This window comes from Zosterops lateralis, assembly GCF_965231275.1.
Source record: "Zosterops lateralis genome assembly, chromosome: W".
Taxonomy (NCBI): Eukaryota; Metazoa; Chordata; class Aves; order Passeriformes; family Zosteropidae; genus Zosterops; species Zosterops lateralis.
This window is the reverse complement of record NC_139801.1, coordinates 1,101,928-1,119,569: the sequence shown is the minus strand read 5'-3', so window position 1 is coordinate 1,119,569 and position 17,642 is coordinate 1,101,928. Positions and strand designations below refer to the sequence as shown.

The 17,642-nt window shown below is 45.8% G+C and overlaps 1 long non-coding RNA gene across 1 annotated transcript; it reads left to right on the top strand.

Moving 5' to 3' along the window:
* Positions 1-12,184: 12,184 nt before the first annotated feature.
* LOC310922301 lies at positions 12,185-16,041 on the top strand. Its single transcript, XR_014592390.1, has 3 exons — positions 12,185-12,226; positions 14,633-14,712; positions 15,916-16,041. It is a non-coding gene; the product is annotated as an uncharacterized lncRNA (long non-coding RNA).
* Positions 16,042-17,642: the final 1,601 nt, after the last annotated feature.

Genomic DNA, 17,642 nt, shown 5'->3' with positions numbered 1-17,642 from the left:
TCCATCTATTTGTGGTTCCGAGTGAGTTTCACGGTGGTCTTTTAGTTCATCGTCGCCTGGTGTGATCTTCCAGATTCCTTCTGGGCCTTTCTTCACTCGGGAGTGATGGATCCAGGCCTTCTGTTCTTTGATCTTGATTGCAGTGAAAGTAGTAAGAAGCATCTGGAATGCTCCTTCTCACTGTGGTTCCAAGAACTTTTCTGCAAAAGACTTAATTTCTAGGTTGTCTAATTTTTTTGTTTTGAGCTCCAGCGACATATTTCTTAGGGCCACCATATACTTGTGGCTCTCTATCTGGGGATATGGTGGCTGGAACTCTACCCCCGGTATTATTTTTGCAACCGTGCTTTGGTTACTTCTCGGGCTTTAGCCGTTCTAGTAGGCAAGGCTTCTGGCCATCCTGAAAAGGTATCAGTTAACACCAATAGGTAACGATATCCCCCCCTTCCTGGGCAGCTCTGTAAAATCAATTTGTTATTGTTGCCCAGGTCCACAGCCTTTCCCAATTTGTCCCATTTTAGGCTTTGGTGTATTTTTGGAATTAGTTTGGAGGCAAAGACTACACTAACGGGTTACCTGTATCACTGTACCTTGTAACTTTCTGGCCACAATTCTTTCCTTCAAATAACTATACAAGATGTCTATTCCCCAGTGTGTTTTCCCATGTTCTCTTTACACTAATGGCCACAACAAATAGGATGGTACTACAAGCTTCTTTTTCTCTGTCATGGCCCACCCTTCCTGATTATAATTTGCTTTTTCTGCTTTAATAAGTTTCTTACCCTTTATATTATATACTGGCTTACCTTTAATTGAATTTTATTTTTTTTCCCATAAGTGCTGCCTCAATTGTCTCATCGGGTACCTCACCTTTAGCTGCGTCTTTTGCCTCTCTGTCCGCCAGCATATTCTTCCAATTAGAGCTCACTTTTTCATGCGATCTGTGCCATCCTCTCAAGTAGCTGCACAGCATCTAGCAGCTTTAGGATTTTTTCCAAATGGCTCCATGTGCAAGGACTACCTCAAAGGCATCCAGCCTTCTGTGCAGAGGTGTTGGTGGGCAATGGTCCAGACTCTATTACCTCTCTGCTGATGGTAACTGCATACCCAGCATGCCTCTTTCCACTGACAACGTAGCTGCTTAAACCAGGTCTCAGCATCCTCAATCGGAGTGTCCTTCAGATCCGAGTGACTGGAGTAGGTGGTTTCGATGGTCTCCAGGCGGTCATGGATCACTGGTTCTCCTATACTCCCGCTGAGGAAGGAAGCTGGGTTCACAATGTTAGTTACCACAATCTTAACATCGTCTTGTTCTACCAGTATAGCTTGGTACATTAGGAATCTCTGTGGGGAGATCTAATGTCTTCCTTTTCTTCAAGGACTGCAGACATTGTATGGGACACTAGCACAGGCATCTTCTGGCCTAGAGTGAATTCTGAGGCACTCTGGCCATCCTTTAGGAGCCGTGTACTCACGTCTGGAAGTCCCAGGGCTGGAGCTGACATGACGGCCTTCTTTAGCTGGTCAAAGGCCTGAATAGCTTTCTTAACCCAGGTAAATGACTCTTTGCCTCATCAGCTGGGCTTTCTTCTGGGATCTGCAAGCCCAAAAAGTTTAGGAGGCTTACCGTCCGGTCCACTCATGTTCTCTGGATCTGGGGAGCTATTAGGAGGTCTGCATACTGGAGCAACTGTTTGCAAGCTGCTCCCCAAATATCTTCCATCCAGTTTGAGGTTCTCCTGTGCAAGGACCACCTCAAAGGACTCAAATGAAAAGATTTTCTGGCTGGCTTTATGGAGAGGGAGGCAAAAGAAAGCATCTGCACATCTAAAACAGTAAATGAGTTAACAAGATATAAGGGTTAGCGACTACTGAATACAAGCCTTCAGTTATCCTGTTAACAGCTAAGTTTTGTACCAGCCTGTATGACTTGTCAGGCTTCTTTACTGGCACGATAGGAGTGTTGAAATTAAACTGACACTCCTTCAGTAGTTTTATCTTTAAAAAGTTTTCTTTGCCCTGCCGACATGTCAGGAGCCTACACTCCAGGAAACACTTATTCTATTTTCTTTTTTATTATTTTTTTTTTCAATTTTTTTAACAGTTTTACATATTGTTGATTCTTTACCTCCAAAATAATTTTTCTATTTTTAAATATTACTTTTGCCTCCAGCTGCTCTAGTAGATTTCTGCCCAAAAGTGCAGATGGAGCATTAGGCATATATAAAATCGATGGATTCTCTATTGTTTCCCCAATTTAAACTTCAATGGTTTGTAAATGTAAGCCTTTTTTAGGTTGGCCAGCCGCTTCTTTTACTATTACATAGTTACTGGTTACAGGTGTTAGGGTTTTATTGCCCCGGTGTCTTATCAAGAATTTTATTTCTTTTTCTCTGTTATGGCATCAAGCAGCAATTGGGATCTGATAAATGCTGCTTGATTACAAACTTCGTTTTCTTAGCAACCCCTATTAGATCACTTCGATAGCCTTTAGCACCCTTTTCCCAAATCTCTAAATCAATTGAGGAAAAGGGGACCTTAATCAATTTTGTAAAAGAAAACCCCATACAATTGCCTAGACACTTAATCCAAATTACTGGTTATTAATTTTTAGGGTTTCTGAAATTCCGTTTCTGGGCAGGGGAACTCTTTGAACCAGCTTTTCAATTATTGTTCCTTCTATTCTTAAAACAAAAAGTTAGCAATATGTATTCTTTAAAACAAGGCTCGAAGCACCAGCTGTTGAAGAAAGAATTTGTGTTTACATAAAAAAGGAAAAATTCTTTTTATTTAAAAGAAAAACCCACGCGATTACCCAGACACATAATTCAAATTACTGGTTATTAATTTTTAGGGTTTCTGAAATTCCATCCCTGGGCAGCGGAACTCTTTGAACCAGCTTTCCAATTCTTGTGCTTAAAACAAAAAGTTAACAATTGAAGAAAATTTGCAATCAACTTCTTATACACTGTCCCCCTTCACCAAAACCTGTTTATGTGATAGCAATTTTTTTAGGCTCACAAAACAATGGGTTCAAAAACACTCCACAAATTTTTGCACTGAGGAAAAAGCGGGGGGTTTCTCGGTCAGGCAGTTTTGGCTCTTTTTACAATTAAAACTGTATTCTACAAACAAACAATAGTTTAAAACAAACACATCAGGCTTTTCAGAATTTCAAAGATACAGCCGGAGGCAACAAATCCCGGCTCCCTGCCGGTTACCGGGACAACCTAGATTCCTGCCTGATCACTGTGATATCTCAGGAGAATGCTTGCAAAGAGCACACAAAAAAAACCACCCAAAACTTTTTTTTTTTTCTTAATAAACAATAAACAGTTTATCCACCCACAGATGTTTTTCTATTGAACAGCACACTGATTAAAATCACACTATCAGTTATGCGGTCAGAAATTACAGCGCTCTCTGTGACACCCTCCAGTCACGGCCCAAGCACATCCCCCCCCCCGAATTCCTCTGCTTTTCAGCAGAGATATCCTTCCGCGGATCGGCGGAGGTTTTAAAATCTCTTAAAAACAAAAACACTTACAACACAAACTTTCACAATTCACACACATACGGTACACAAATCACACTCAATCACAAAGAAAACCCAAACAGACACGAATACACACACATCCAGCGTTCGCGACCGCAACTCAAAACGGGACCCTGTTCACCTCAAAAATTCAGGCTAGCCTCTCAGATTATGAATTACCAAAGTGCACCTTTAAACTACAAGCCAAATTGGAACCAATACAATAGCTCTGTGCTGCCGCTGCTTTCCTCCTTGAATGCAGCCCACAGTGACCAGCGTTACCTGGACAAACCAAAGATGGAGCTACTACGCTCCCGATATCAATAGCTCTGCCGCTGCTTTCCCCTGGAATGCAGCCAACAGCGACCAGCATTACCTGGACAAACCAAAATTGGAGCCACTACGCCCCAATACCAGCATCTCTATGCTGCTGCTGCTTTCCCCTCCTGGAATGCAGCCAACAAGTGACCAGCTTTACCTGGAACACAACAACACAACAACAATACTCCTCGGAGATTCCAAAACCCAGGCCTCTGCTTTGCATAAGACGTCTCTTATAACTTATAAGCCGCCTCTATTCAAAGATACCTTCATTCAATACATTTTTCTTTAAACATACCTTTTGTCCGTAGTTCCAGGAGGTTCAGGTCTTTCCCCAGGTGGACGGTAAGGTCTGAGGAGCCCTCACCCCGAAAACTTCCGGGTGGGCGCCCTGAGGGGTCCTAGACCCCACCGGCCCCACGGCCAGAAAGAGCAGTTCTCCTACCTGGCTCGCCAAAATGATTTATTAAAAAAACTATGGACATTGATCTAATACCAATATCCAACTATGACGGACAAAGACTCTCTAACAGTTTAAAGTTAGAAAGTGTATGTTTATTACGACGCCGGGCAGCGTGCGGGATAGCTCCCAGAAACACACGCGCAATTTACAGATCATCACAGGGTCTTTTATCTACAGGAGTATTGAATACACAAACTACAAATGCATATTCATAGCTCTGATACCTCCCACTCCCCGCTTCGTATGGTAATTAGCCCAAAAAGCCATCAAGCATGCGTAGTTTGTTCTTTGAAATGGGTCGGTGGTCTTTTTAATGGGGTGGAGTCCCAAAATGATGAAGTAAGATTGTCTTCCTCAGCTCTGACTTTTTAACCTTTAGTGTTTGTGACAGCTAAATCCTGTTTTTCCCAGGACTGTTTGATTTATGATTGTATTGTGTTCATAGGGTCTATTGATTATTCAGGATGCAGAAGCCCTAGTTTGACAGTTCTCATGATTTATCAGTTCCTTATCAGTTCCTTCAGTCTGGCTTCTGTTAGCAAAAGGGAAGTCCTAGCTACATTATCTCAGCACTATCTATTTTGACTACAGTCTTCAATGCCTCAGGAGAAAGGGTTTGATTTAGGAATTTCATTTGTGGGGGTTTTTTTCCCCTTTCCCTTTGCTTCTCTTAGTGTGTGTTAATAAAATCTATCTGGTTTACCTTAAGTTGGGGCCTGTTTTGCCTTTTTCTCTAAAATCCCATCTCCCAAAGGTAAAAAGAGCAGACACTAAATTCGGCAAATGTGAAACCACTACAGGGCTGTAATTCCAAACATAATATTTGATCATATTAAGGGTTATTGAACATATTGAAAAGCAAATTTCAGATGCAATTTCAGTCTTACAAAAAATCCATGATTTGTCTGGTATAGTTTTACAAAACAGAATGGTTCTCAATTTCCTACTAGCCACAAAATAATTAACACTGGTTATTGTTCTTATGTAGACCAGAGTGAAAGAATTAATAAGGATTTGGTTGAAATTTGGAAGTAAATTCGTATACTACATCAGGTAGCTCTCAAAAGAGCTTACTGAACCTTGGATATACCTTCAGTACATTCACTTCATGATTATCGAACTGGGACCGGATAAAAGGAACTGTTCATATTACTTATATCTGTAGTTAGTCTTTGCGTAATATTTAGCTGTATGATACGATGGTGTGGTTTAATATGGAGTAGCGAATAGACAAGGTAGAGTCTTGTTAGTCTCTAAAAAGGGGGGAAATTGATTTTTGCCTTTTTTGCTTTTATATATTCTCTATATTTTTTACCCATATATTTGTATCTCTGTAGCCTATTCTTTGTAGCTAGCTTTCCTTACCTTTTTGCTACCCTGAGAGGCAGAAAGACAAAACACATTAGAAGGCCCCCTATCCTATCTTGGTTCTTTCTGGGAATCAAGGTCAAAAAAAAGCTCTTCAAGATACATTTTCATAAACACGGTTTAGTTTCCATGTGAGGGGGGAGGATTTAGAGAGGGATAAACCAGGGGAAATTGCATCACCACTTGCTCCTAATTGGTGATTTTTGTCAATTATGCTAATTTGCTAAACATAAAACCATATTTACCCCATGAGGGTTGGGCATTTTGTGGACATTTTCCATATCTGCCCCTGGAGGCCTCCAACAAAGACCACCTTTTTAATTACCTCCTATACTAATATTATCTTGAAAGTGTATTGTTTAATTTCTAGGTTCTTTAAGGTGTCATATCCTTCTGGAAAAAATTTCCAGCATACAGCTAGGTAAATACATAATGCCATGGCTTGCCGGTCAGGCACAAAGGGTAATGGGGGTTGCATCAGTCTGGTCACTAGTGGAGTTCCGCAGGGGACCATTTTAGGGACAGTGCTCTTCAACATCATTAAATGTTTGGATGCAGGACTCAAAAGTATACTGAGTAAATTTTCCAGAGACACTAAATTGGGAGGAGCTGTTGTCTCTCTCAAAGGCCAAGAGACCTAGACAAATCAAAGGGTTGTGCAATCACCTACCATCTGGAGCTTAACAAAGACAAGTGACAGATTCTGCACCTGGGACAGGGAAACCCTGCATGTACAGACAAACTGGGGAATGAGAGGCTGGAGACCAGCACTGCAGAAAGAGACCTAGGGGTTCTGGTTGATGGAAAGTTGAATGCGAGTCAGCAGTGCCCTGGCAGCCAGGAGGGCCAACCATGTCCTGGGCTGCATCAGGCACAGCATTGCCAGCCACTTGAGGGAGATGATTGTCCTCTTGCCAGGGCTACCAAGATAAAAGAGAGAGGACTGGACAGAGACACGCAGATCCGATCAGTGTGATTAAAACTGCGCAACTCCTTTATTTCAACTGAAATGGCGTCTTTTATACATTTCTATATAGTTTACATTTTGGATAGCTCAGTCATTGGCACACAGTGAGGGAAAGAATGCAAACATACATTATTTAACTTACAGTTAAGGTGGCTTAACATGTGCTTATTAATTACTTTACTCAGTGACCTTCAAACCCCAATACTTTTCCGAAACACCTTAATAGCTATTTCTAACTGCGCCACAAACCTAAAGGAATTTTAACTGAGTCATGGCTTCAAGGCCTCCCCAAGGCCTCAGGTCAGGCCTCAGTCAGGCCTCAGGTCAGGGTAGTTCAAAGTCCTGATATAAATCATGACCTCCTGCCCTGAGGAAATCAGTAACATTGCCTCACTCTACTCTGTGCTGACAAGACCTCACCTTGAATATTGTGTGCAGTTTTGGGAGCTACAATAAAGGAAGGAAATAAAGCTATTGGAGAGCGTCCAAGGAGGGCCACGAGGATGGTGAAGGGTCTGGAGGGTAAGCCTTATGAGGAGTGGCTGAGTGTTGTGGTTTGAAAGCAAAATGAGTGAGAGGCTCCAAGTCAGAGATACAATTTAATAAGAAGAAAGGTAAAAAGGTAAAAATAAAATAAAATAGATGCAATAACACAAAGGACTACTGACAGTCAGAATACAACTTGAGCAGGATGGTGGAAGCAGTCCAGCTGAGGTGGTCTTCCTAAAGTAGTGATCCTGTAGAAAGGTCTGGTAGCTCTGGTCCTCTGGGAATCCAGTAGGTAAGGGCTGCTTGTACTGTCCCAAATCCCAGATTATATCCAGGTAAGAATGCTTGGCTCCTCCCCCTGGGCGGAGCATCTCACAATGGGTTGATGAGTTGTGAAGTGGGTCCTTGATGGCCCATTAAACAGAGATAACTCCTGGAGGGAGTTACCTGTGAGTCACGGGCAAGGTGTTGATGGGCCATTAGCAGAAGATAGCCCAAAGGCAGGGCGCCTGGGAAGAACACTGCCCCACTTGGTTTAACAGTTCATGAAGATGGTGATAGAATAAATACTTTGCGAATAAATACTTTGCGTACATCCTATACTACAACCCAGGACATAATCCACCCCTTATTCTATTACCATCTACATCATATCCAAATCAATGCATTCTTACAGAGATATGCATACACATAGAGAATAAAATGTTACACACTGTTCTCACTTAAAATTAAGTCTCCTAGTGGTACACAATGGGTTTCCCCATCTTTCTGCATTACCCACCAAGTGTGACCAGGTCCTTGAGCAAAGACAATCCCATGGATGGGTCTGCCTTTTCCTGAGGTGGGATAAATCTAAACAGTCTTCCTTAAAATACCTTTTATATGCACTGCAGGGACTTTATCTTTATCCACTGTGTGCAAGGGTTCAGACTGGGCAGGACCACCTCGACTCTTAGACCCTCGGGTGTTGACTATCCAAGTAGCTTTGGCTAAGTTCATTTCTCAATTCTTGAAGGTCCTCCCGCCAAGTGCCTTCAGGGCAGTCTTTAGTAGTCTATTGCACCGTTCAACTTTTCCGGCAGCTGGTGCGTGATAAGGAATGTGATATATCCATTCAATACCATGTTCTCTAGCCCAGGTGTTTATAAGGCTGTTTTTGAAATGGGTCCCATTGTCCGACTCAATTCTCTCAGGGGTGCCGTGTCTCCACAGGACTTGTTTTTCCAGGCCCAGGATGGTGTTCCGGGCAGTGGCATGAGGCACAGGGTAGGTTTCCAGCCATCCAGTGGTGGCTTCCACCATGGTCAGCACGTAGCGCTTTCTTTGGCGGGTTTGGGGAAGGGTAATGTAGTCAATTTGCCAGGCTTCCCCATACCTGTACTTCAGCCATCGTCCACCATACCACAGAGGCTTCACTCGCTTGGCCTGTTTGATTGCAGTGCAGGTCTCACAGTTGTGGATGACTTGTGAGATGCTGTCCATAGTAAGGTCCACCCCTCGGACACGGGCCCATCGGTATGTCGCATCTCTTCCCTGATGACCAGAGGCATCATGGGCCCAACGAGCTAAGAACAGTTCTCCCTTGTTCTGCCAGTCTAGATCCACCTGTGATACTTTCACCTTGGCAGCTTTGTCCACCTGCTCGTTGTTGCAATGCTCATTAGCCCGGCTCTTGGGTACATGCGCGTCCACGTGTCAAACCTTCACGGTCAGTCTCTCTACTCGGGCAGCGATGTCCTGCCAAATGTCAGCGGCCCAGATGGGTTTTTTTCTGCGCTGCCAGTTGGCCTTTTTCCAGCAATTCAGCCATCCCCACAGAGCATTAGCTACCATCCATGAGTCAGTGTAGAGATAGAGCCTCGGCCATTTCTCTCGTTCAGCAATATCCAAAGCCAGCTGGACAGCTTTAAGCTCTGCAACCTGACTTGACCCACCTTGTCCCTCGGTAGCCTGTGCAACTTGTCGTGTGGGGCTCCAAACTGCAGCTTTTTATTTTCGGTTAGCACCTACAATTCGGCAGGAGCCATCAGTGAAGAGAGCATATCGTCTTTCAGTCTCCGGTAGCTCATTATATGGTGGGGCTTCCTCGGCATGTGTTACTTGCTTTTCTTCTTCTTCAGATGATAATCCAAAAGTCTCACCTTCCGGCCAGTTTGTTATAACTTCCAGAATCCCAGGGCGATTTGGGTTTCCAATACAAGCTCGCTGTGTAATGAGAGCAATCCATTTGCTCCATGTGATGTCAGTGGCGTGATGCGTGGAGGGAACCTTTCCCTTAAACATCCACTCCAGCACTGGTAATCAGGGTGCCAAAAGCAGCTGTGTTTCAGTGCCAATCACTTCTGAGGCAGCTTGAACTCCTTCATAGGCGGCCAAGATCTCCTTCTCTGTGGGAGTGTAGTTGGCTTTGGAGCCTCTGTAACTTCGGCTCCAGAATCCCAATGGTCAGCCTCGAGTCTCCCCAGGCACCTTCTGCCACAGGCTCCAGGACAGACCGTTGTTCCCGGCTGCAGAGTAAAGCACATTCTTCACATCTGGTCCCGTCCTGACTGGGCCAAGGGCTACTGTGTGAGCAATCTCTTGTTTGATCTGAACAAAGGCTTGTTGCTGTTCAGGGCCCCAGTGGAAATCGTTCTTCTTGTGGGTAACCAGATAGAGAGGGCTCACAATCTGACTGTACTCAGGAATGTGCATCCTCCAAAAGCCTATGGCGCCTAGGAAAGCTTGTGTTTCCTTCTTGTTGGTAGGTGGGGACATGGCAGTGTTCTTGTTTATTATCTCTCTGGGGATTTGGCGACATCCATCTTGCCACTTGACTCCTAGGAACTGGATTTCTTGAGCCGGTCCCTTAACCTTACTTTGTTTAATGGCAAAACCAGCTTTCAACAGAATTTGGATAATCTTCTCTTCTTTTTCAAAGACCTCTCCTGGGGTGTTCTCCCATACGATGATGTCATCGATGTACTGCAGATGTTCTGGAGCCTCACCCTTCTCCAGTGCAGCCTGGATCAGTCCATGGCAGATGGTGGGGCTGTGTTTCCACCCCTGGGGCAGTTGGTTCCAGGTGCACTGCACGCCCCTCCCGGTGAAAGCAAACTGGGGCCTGCACTCTGCTGCCAAAGGAATGGAGAAGAAGGCATTGGCAATGTCAATGGTCTCATACCACTTTGCTGCCTTGGACTCCAGCTCATATTGAAGCTCTAACATGTCTGGCATGGCAGCGTTCAGTGGTGGTGTGACTTCATTCAGGCCATGGTAATCCACTGTCAGTCTCCATTCTCCACTGGACTTATGCACAGGCCATATTGGGCTGTTGAAAGGTGAATGAGTCTTACTGACCACCCCTTGGCTCTCCAGTGTACGAATCATCTCATGTATGGGAATCACAGAGTCTCTGTTAGTCCGGTATTGGCGGCGGTGTACTGTTGTTGTGGCGGTTGGTACCTGTTGTTCTTCGACTCTCAGCAGTCCTACAGCAGAGGGGTCATTTGAGAGACCAGGCAAAATATTCAACCGTCTGATGTCTTCTTTCTTAACTGCGGCTATCCCAAAAGCCCAATGATATCCTTTTTTGTTACGGATTTCCTCAGGAAAGGAGGGCATGATGTGTATTTAGACCTTCTTGAACTACCCTAACTGAGGCCTAATGGAGGCCTAGTTGGGGCCCAAGGCCTGTGACACAGCAAAAAATTCTCAGTTAGCCGTGGCCCAGTTAGAATTAGATATTAAGGTGTTTGGGAAAGATAATAGGGTGTTGAAGGTCATTGAATAGAATCGTTAGTATGCAGGTGTTAGCCACCTTAAGGGTAAACCAAACAATGTGTGTTTACATTCTTTCCTCTGCTGTGTGCCAATGAAAAAGTTGTTACATGTATAAACAATGTAGAATAGTATATAAGTTGCTGCACTGCACTTAATAAATGGACTTCGTAGGATTAACCATAGTGGTCAGACCTACGTTTGTTTCAGTTCAACCCTCTCTTATTATCGGTATCCCTGGCTTCACTTTTGGGTTTTTGAAAGATCCATTCCAGAGATAGTCTATGCTGAGAATGCATGGGGCCTCTGGGCCAGTCACGATGGGGTGTTTTTGCCACTCGTTCCTAGTTAAACTCACTTCAATCTCTAATACAGTCAGTTCCTGGGACCCTCCTGTCACCCCAGAAATAGAGATGGATTCTGTTCCTACATACCTTGATGGCATCATGGTACATTGGGCCTCAGTGTCAACCAACGCCGTATATTCTTGTGGATCAGATGTGCCAGGCCATCGGATCCACACAGTCCAGTAGATCTGATTGTCCCTTTCCTCTTCCTGGCTAGAGGCAGGGCCCCCTATTCCTGATCATGGCACACATTGTTCTCCTTCTGTACGTATGTTTCTGAGGTCCCTTCAAGAGGATCAGTCATATCATCATTCCTGTACTGTCTGGAGTTCTGAGAGACTGGGGCAACATTGATTCTAGATGGGCTTCTTGTGGTAGGTGTTTCTTTTTTCAGTTCACATACCCGGGCTGCTAAGGAGTGTTGTAATTCTCTAGGGAAATGGTTTCTCCCTCCTGACCCCCTGGATTCCCTGACCACTTAGAATGACCCTTACTTCCTTCTTTGACCCCATTGGCCGTGGTCCAGCTATCTCTTCTCTGAGCTGGGAGGCTATAAATTGTCTCCCCTTCCTTTGTACGCCCTCTTTCCCCCCTGGAAACTCGAAGAATAAACGCCTGGGACAAATGTCCTGGGGAAAGGGCCTCTTCTGAGATATCTCGCCTCGTCCTTGATATAATTCTCTCCAAATCCTCCTAATAACTGAACTAGCTGAGCCCCTGGGAGGAGGGCAGGAGAGGGAATATATCAGTTGGCGCTTAACGTCGGTTTTTATGAAATATTAAAAGCCCATGCAGTGGCTGGAGGCCTCTTCTGAGTAGTCTTAGAAGCCTTTAAGCGGTTCAACTACCCCCTACACTCTCCCAGCCATGTTGCACGGCTGTGGATGCTTGGGGGAAGGGGCCGGGAACTCGTGACACGCCACGCGAGCGGTCCCCGGACGAGAACTCCTGACACAGTCCCACGATGCACGGGACAGGTAAGACCCCACCGTGAACCCGGGTAGAAGTCCTAGCGGAGTGGAGTTTTCTTACCAGTAGATCGTGGAAGGCGGCGGTCTGAGGAAGCTAGGACCCTGCAGACCCCTCCTTGAAAGAATCGCGGTTTGTTTTTTTTTTTTTTTTCCGTCGCGTCTTTGCCGGCCGGTGGGCTCCGCAGCAGCGGGGTGACCTCAACTGGCACCCACCGCGTTTCCCAAGTTTTTCCAGCACAGAGCGGGTCCCTGAGGCCAGATTAGGACGTCTGGGGACCCCCCCGCGCCCACGGAGCCGGCGGGAAGCGGCGCTGACGCTGTCTGAGACCGCAGGTGCCCTCCCCGCCCGATTCTGTTCTCTCGGCAGAGAGCCAGGGTGGGAACTTTGTGCTGTGTTTCTCTCGTGTCAGGAGGGAGATATTTTGGACAAATAGCATTTAAAACATCAAGACATGGGCGTCCGACTATCTGTCCCTCAGAAGAGCATATTTAAACACCTTAGAAATATTCTATCAGATGTTAAAATACCTAAGAAACTACTAATAACATTTGTCCACTGGCTAACCACTGAATTTCCAGATTCTGATTTGCAGGATTTCAAGTCTGTTTCATTTTGGGATAATATTGGGCAAATACTAACTTTAAAAGTTGAAAATGGTGATAAGAAAGCTTCTTTGTTAATTCCAATATTTCTACAAGCCAGAAAAAAGGTGCTGGAAGCAGAGAGCAGCAGTAAGCCAGAGAAAAATGCTCCAAATAACACTCCTTTTTTTCCAAACTCCTCTGTGGCTGACCGGGAGGGGCTCCAACCCCCCTCCGAGAAACAGAACTCCAGTATAGACCATATCAGCACAGAACTGCTGACTCACCCTCAGAGACACATGGAGGGGAACAATGGCCACATGTTTGGTCCCCCTCCCCAGAACCCCTCCTTTCCTATCTTTTCTGTCCCTACTACACATCCCTTATCTAATCCTTGCATACATTTGCCTGCCCTGTCTAACTCTTCTTCCCACTGTCCACCCCTCCCTCCTAGTAACTACAGCAACGGAGGCGGGCCCCCAGCCCGCAGCCCCGGCAGGGACAGAGGGGAGTGGCCCTCAGCCTGCAGCCCCGGTGGGGGGTGGAATTCCCCTGCGGCAGCGGGACAGGAGCAGCTTCCTCTGAGCCCCCGGGAAGGGGGAGGGAGGCTGTCCCTTGCCAGACCCCAGGGGGTGGGACACCAGATACCTCCTGCTTCCCTGGGCAGTGAAAGAACTGCAGAAGTTCTAACAACTCAAACCAATGTGGATGACAGCATCCCATCTGTGACACCAGTAGTTTATCTTGGAAGGAGAAATACTAAGAGAACTTATCAGCTGATATCCTACCAAGATAAAAAAGAGATCTGCAAAATACAAAGGGAATTTGGGAGATCTAGTGAAATATTTAAAGGCTTTATGAGGACAACCTTAAATTCTAATGAATTGGTACCAGCTGATATAAAAGATTTATTCAGATGCCTTATAACGCCCTCAGAATTTGATCTTTGGGAAAATAGGTGGAAACGAACTTTATATACAGTATTACAGGAGATCTACCAAACACCTGGTGAAACCAAAGACAACAATGGCTATGATATAATTCATGACCATCTCTGTGGTGAGGGTGCCTTTTACAGCCCAGAACAACAAACCCGATTATTACCCAAGTCAATTTTAGATAAGATCTGTAATGCTGCAGAGAAAACCTTTTACCAGTTACCAACAACTGAAGTTAAAGGCAGCTATGTCAATGTAACCCAGTCTCCTTCTGAGCCTTTCTTACAGTTTCTTGATCGGCTACGGACTCAGGTGGAAAGACAGGTCCAAGACCCAATGGTGCAGGCTGAATTGATAAAAGAGATGGCTCAGAGGAATGCCAATGAGACATGTCGTAGAATTATCCTCAGTCTTCCGCTGGAGCCAGCTCCCACCCTTGCACATATGATAGAAGCATGCACCAGAAAAGCAGAATTTTTCAATGCACCTGAAAGGAATGCAGGACTGGCACAGCCAAAAACTGCAGCAGCTGCAGGGCCAGGACCAAAGAAACAACCATTGTCATCAGAACAACTGCAGCGCATCATCTGCCTTCGCTGCAAGAAGCCTGGACACTTCGCCAGAGCCTGCCCACAGAACCAGAAGCAGAAGAAGGTCAACAAGCAAAAAAACTGAGTCCACAGCACGACCCCGCAGTTAATATCCTTACGCGCAAAGATACAAATATGGCGGGACCCACACTGACTAAAGCCTCTCTCTTTAAAAAAAAGGGGGAGGAAGGGACACACGGTGTGGGGATGCAGAAAAATAAAAATGCCAAATGCTCAACTAACAAGGTTTGGCAGCTGCGAGGCCGAATAAGGCTCGTGACTACCAAAGGTTTTCATTTCAGGTCTACAGATTGGACTGTTGTTACAGTGGACCTGTCAAACACCTCACAGGACCTGATGGTTTACCACATGGGACTGGACAGTGAGTATTTTGTTATTGGGGACACAGCACACACACCCCTACAGATTGAGATAGCACCTATGACCATTAAGGGAAAGATAACAAGTCTGATGCTGTTGGCATGTTGCATGCATCCACCATTCTACCTGGCAGAGGGGCAAATTCTTGCCCAGGCCATTCCCGTTCCAGCAGAGATCACAGCAGATGGTAAATCATCAGAGGTCTACTGGGCGGAGGTGGTGGGAGAAGATAGACCCTCTATGGCATGTAACATAGCCCATGGCTCAGAGCGCCTCCAAGTGGACGGCGTGTTAGACACGGCCGCAGATGTCACGGTTATACCTAAGACCATGTGGCCATCACATTGGGAATTGCAACCTGTAGCGGGCAAACTTCAGGGCATAGGAGGAATTGCATTGGCAAAAATTTCAAAAAACATAGTGCAAATTGAGGGACCTGATGGAAAATTGGCAAGCGTCCGTCCCTTTGTTGCTGACTACAAGGCCCCCCTGTGGGGGAGAGACACCATGTCCCAATGGGGAGTCCAGTTGGTCATTCCCAAGACACTCCAGGACTTTTGAAAATAGCCACTGTGGAGCGCCCTACCCAAAAGTTAACATGGTTGGATAATACCCCAAAGTGGGTAGCACAGTGGCCGCTAAGCAAACAGAAGCTTAAGGCGCTTGAGGAACTCGTGGAGGAGCAATTAGCTCAAGGACACATAGAAGAGACAACAAGCCCTTGGAATTCTCCAGTTTTCGTGATAAAGAAACCGGGGAAAGACAAGTGGAGACTTCTCCATGATCTCAGAGAAATAAACAAAGTTATAGAGGACATGGGACCCCTCCAACCAGGGATGCCTACTCCAACAATGCTTCCTCGAGACTGGAAATTGGCTGTTCTAGATATCAAAGATTGTTTTTTCCAAATTACTCTACACCCAGAAGATGCCCCAAGATTTGCATTCTCGGTTCCCTCTCTTAACCGGGAAGCCCCAATGAAATGCTATCACTGGAAAGTTTTACCACAAGGTCTTAAAGTGAGTCCTTTCATATGCCAACAATTTGTATCCTCATTGCTGTCTCCAGCGCGTGCTGAGAGAAATGACACAATAATCTTGCATTATGTGGATGATCTCCTTGTGTGTGCCCCCAATGACTCAATACTCAACACACACTTGACCTAGTGGTTAAGGTTTTAACCTCTGCTGGATTTCAATTGCAGGAAGATAAAGTACAAAGGATGCCACCTTGGAAGTACCTGGGCTTGGAAATCACTGCAAGGACCGTTGTTCTGCAGAAATTGGAAATTCAGTGCAATCTCAAAACCCTAGCAGATCTCCACTCCTTGTGTGGGTCTTTGAATTGGGTAAGACCCTGGCTAGGCCTCACAAATGAGGATCTAGCCCCCCTTTTCAATTTATTGAAGGGAGAGAGAGAGCTGGTTTCTCCCAGGGAACTGACCCCAGAGGCAAAGATGGCAATCGAAAAGGTACAGAAGGCCTTGTCAGAGAGACAGGCTCATCGATGTGAGCCAAACATGCCTTTCCATTTCATTGTTCTAGGAAAGCTGCCACATTTGTATGGTTTGATTTCTCAATGGATCGAGGAGCAGAGAGATTCGCTCTTGATCATAGAGTGGGTCTTCCTCTCTCACCAAAGATCCAAGACCATCACAGAGCCACAAGAATTGATAGCTCAGCTGATTCAGAAGGCCAGGGTGAGACTGTGTGAATTGGCGAGTTGTGATTTTGCATGCATCCACCTCCCAGTCAAACTTTCTGAGGAGGGAAGGAACTCTACTGAGAGATTGACCAAAGAGATGTTTGAGCATTTGCTTCAGGGCAATGCCAGTCTCCAGTTATCTCTGGACAGCTACAGGGGACAAATATCAGTCCATGCCCCATCCCACAAGTTGTTCAATGAGGAATTCCACCTCATTCCTCGTGAGGAGTCGGAGACCACTCAAGGCTCTCACATTGTACACGGATGCATCTGGGGCTTCTCACAAGTCGGTGATGACATGGAGAAAACCACAAATGCAGCTTTGGGAAGCTGAGGTTGAGTTTGTGGAGGGATCACCCCAAGTGGCTGAACTAGCTGCAGTGGTGAGAGCTTTTGAGAAGTTCTCGGAGCCAATCAACTTGGTGACCGACTCTGCTTACGTGGCGGGGGTAGTGTCCAGAGCGGAGCAGGCTGTGCTCAAAGAAATGGAGAATGAGCATCTCTTCAGGTTGCTTTCCAGGCTAATTTATTTAATCTCTCATCGGGAACACCCGTTCTATGTGATGCATGTAAGGTCACACACTGATTTGCCAGGTGAAATTGCAGAAGGGAATCGCACTGCCGACGCCCTTGCTGCCCCAGTTGAAAAGGCACATGTCCCTGACATCTTCCAACAGGTAAAGCTGAGTCACCAACAATACCATCAAAATGTGCCAGGTCTGATCCGTCAGTTTCGGCTAACACGGCGTCAGGCTCGAGCCATTGTGGCCACCTGTCCAAATTGCCAGCTCCAGGCCATACCATCAATGGGCATGGGGGTTAACCCCCAGGGACTTGGCAGTTGTGAGGTGTGGCAGATAGACATCACACACATTCCTAGTTTTGGTCGCCTCAAATATGTTCACGTGAGCATTGACACATATTCAGGTGCAGTCTATGCCTCTACCCATGCAGGAGAAAAGTCGACGCATGCCAAGCAGCACCTAGTGCAAGCTTTTTCAGTGTTGGGGATCCCAAAAGAAATCAAAACTGATAACGGCCCAGCGTCTGTGTCCAAGGAGTTCCTGGAATTCATCCAGCAGTGGGGAGTGGAACGTAAAACTGGCATCCCTTACTCCCCCACAGGCCAAGCTGTGGTTGAGCATGCACACCAGATGCTCAAACAAGTCTTGGCTAGACAGAGCAGTTTGACTACATGGATGTCTCCACAGCAGAAGCTCTGCAATG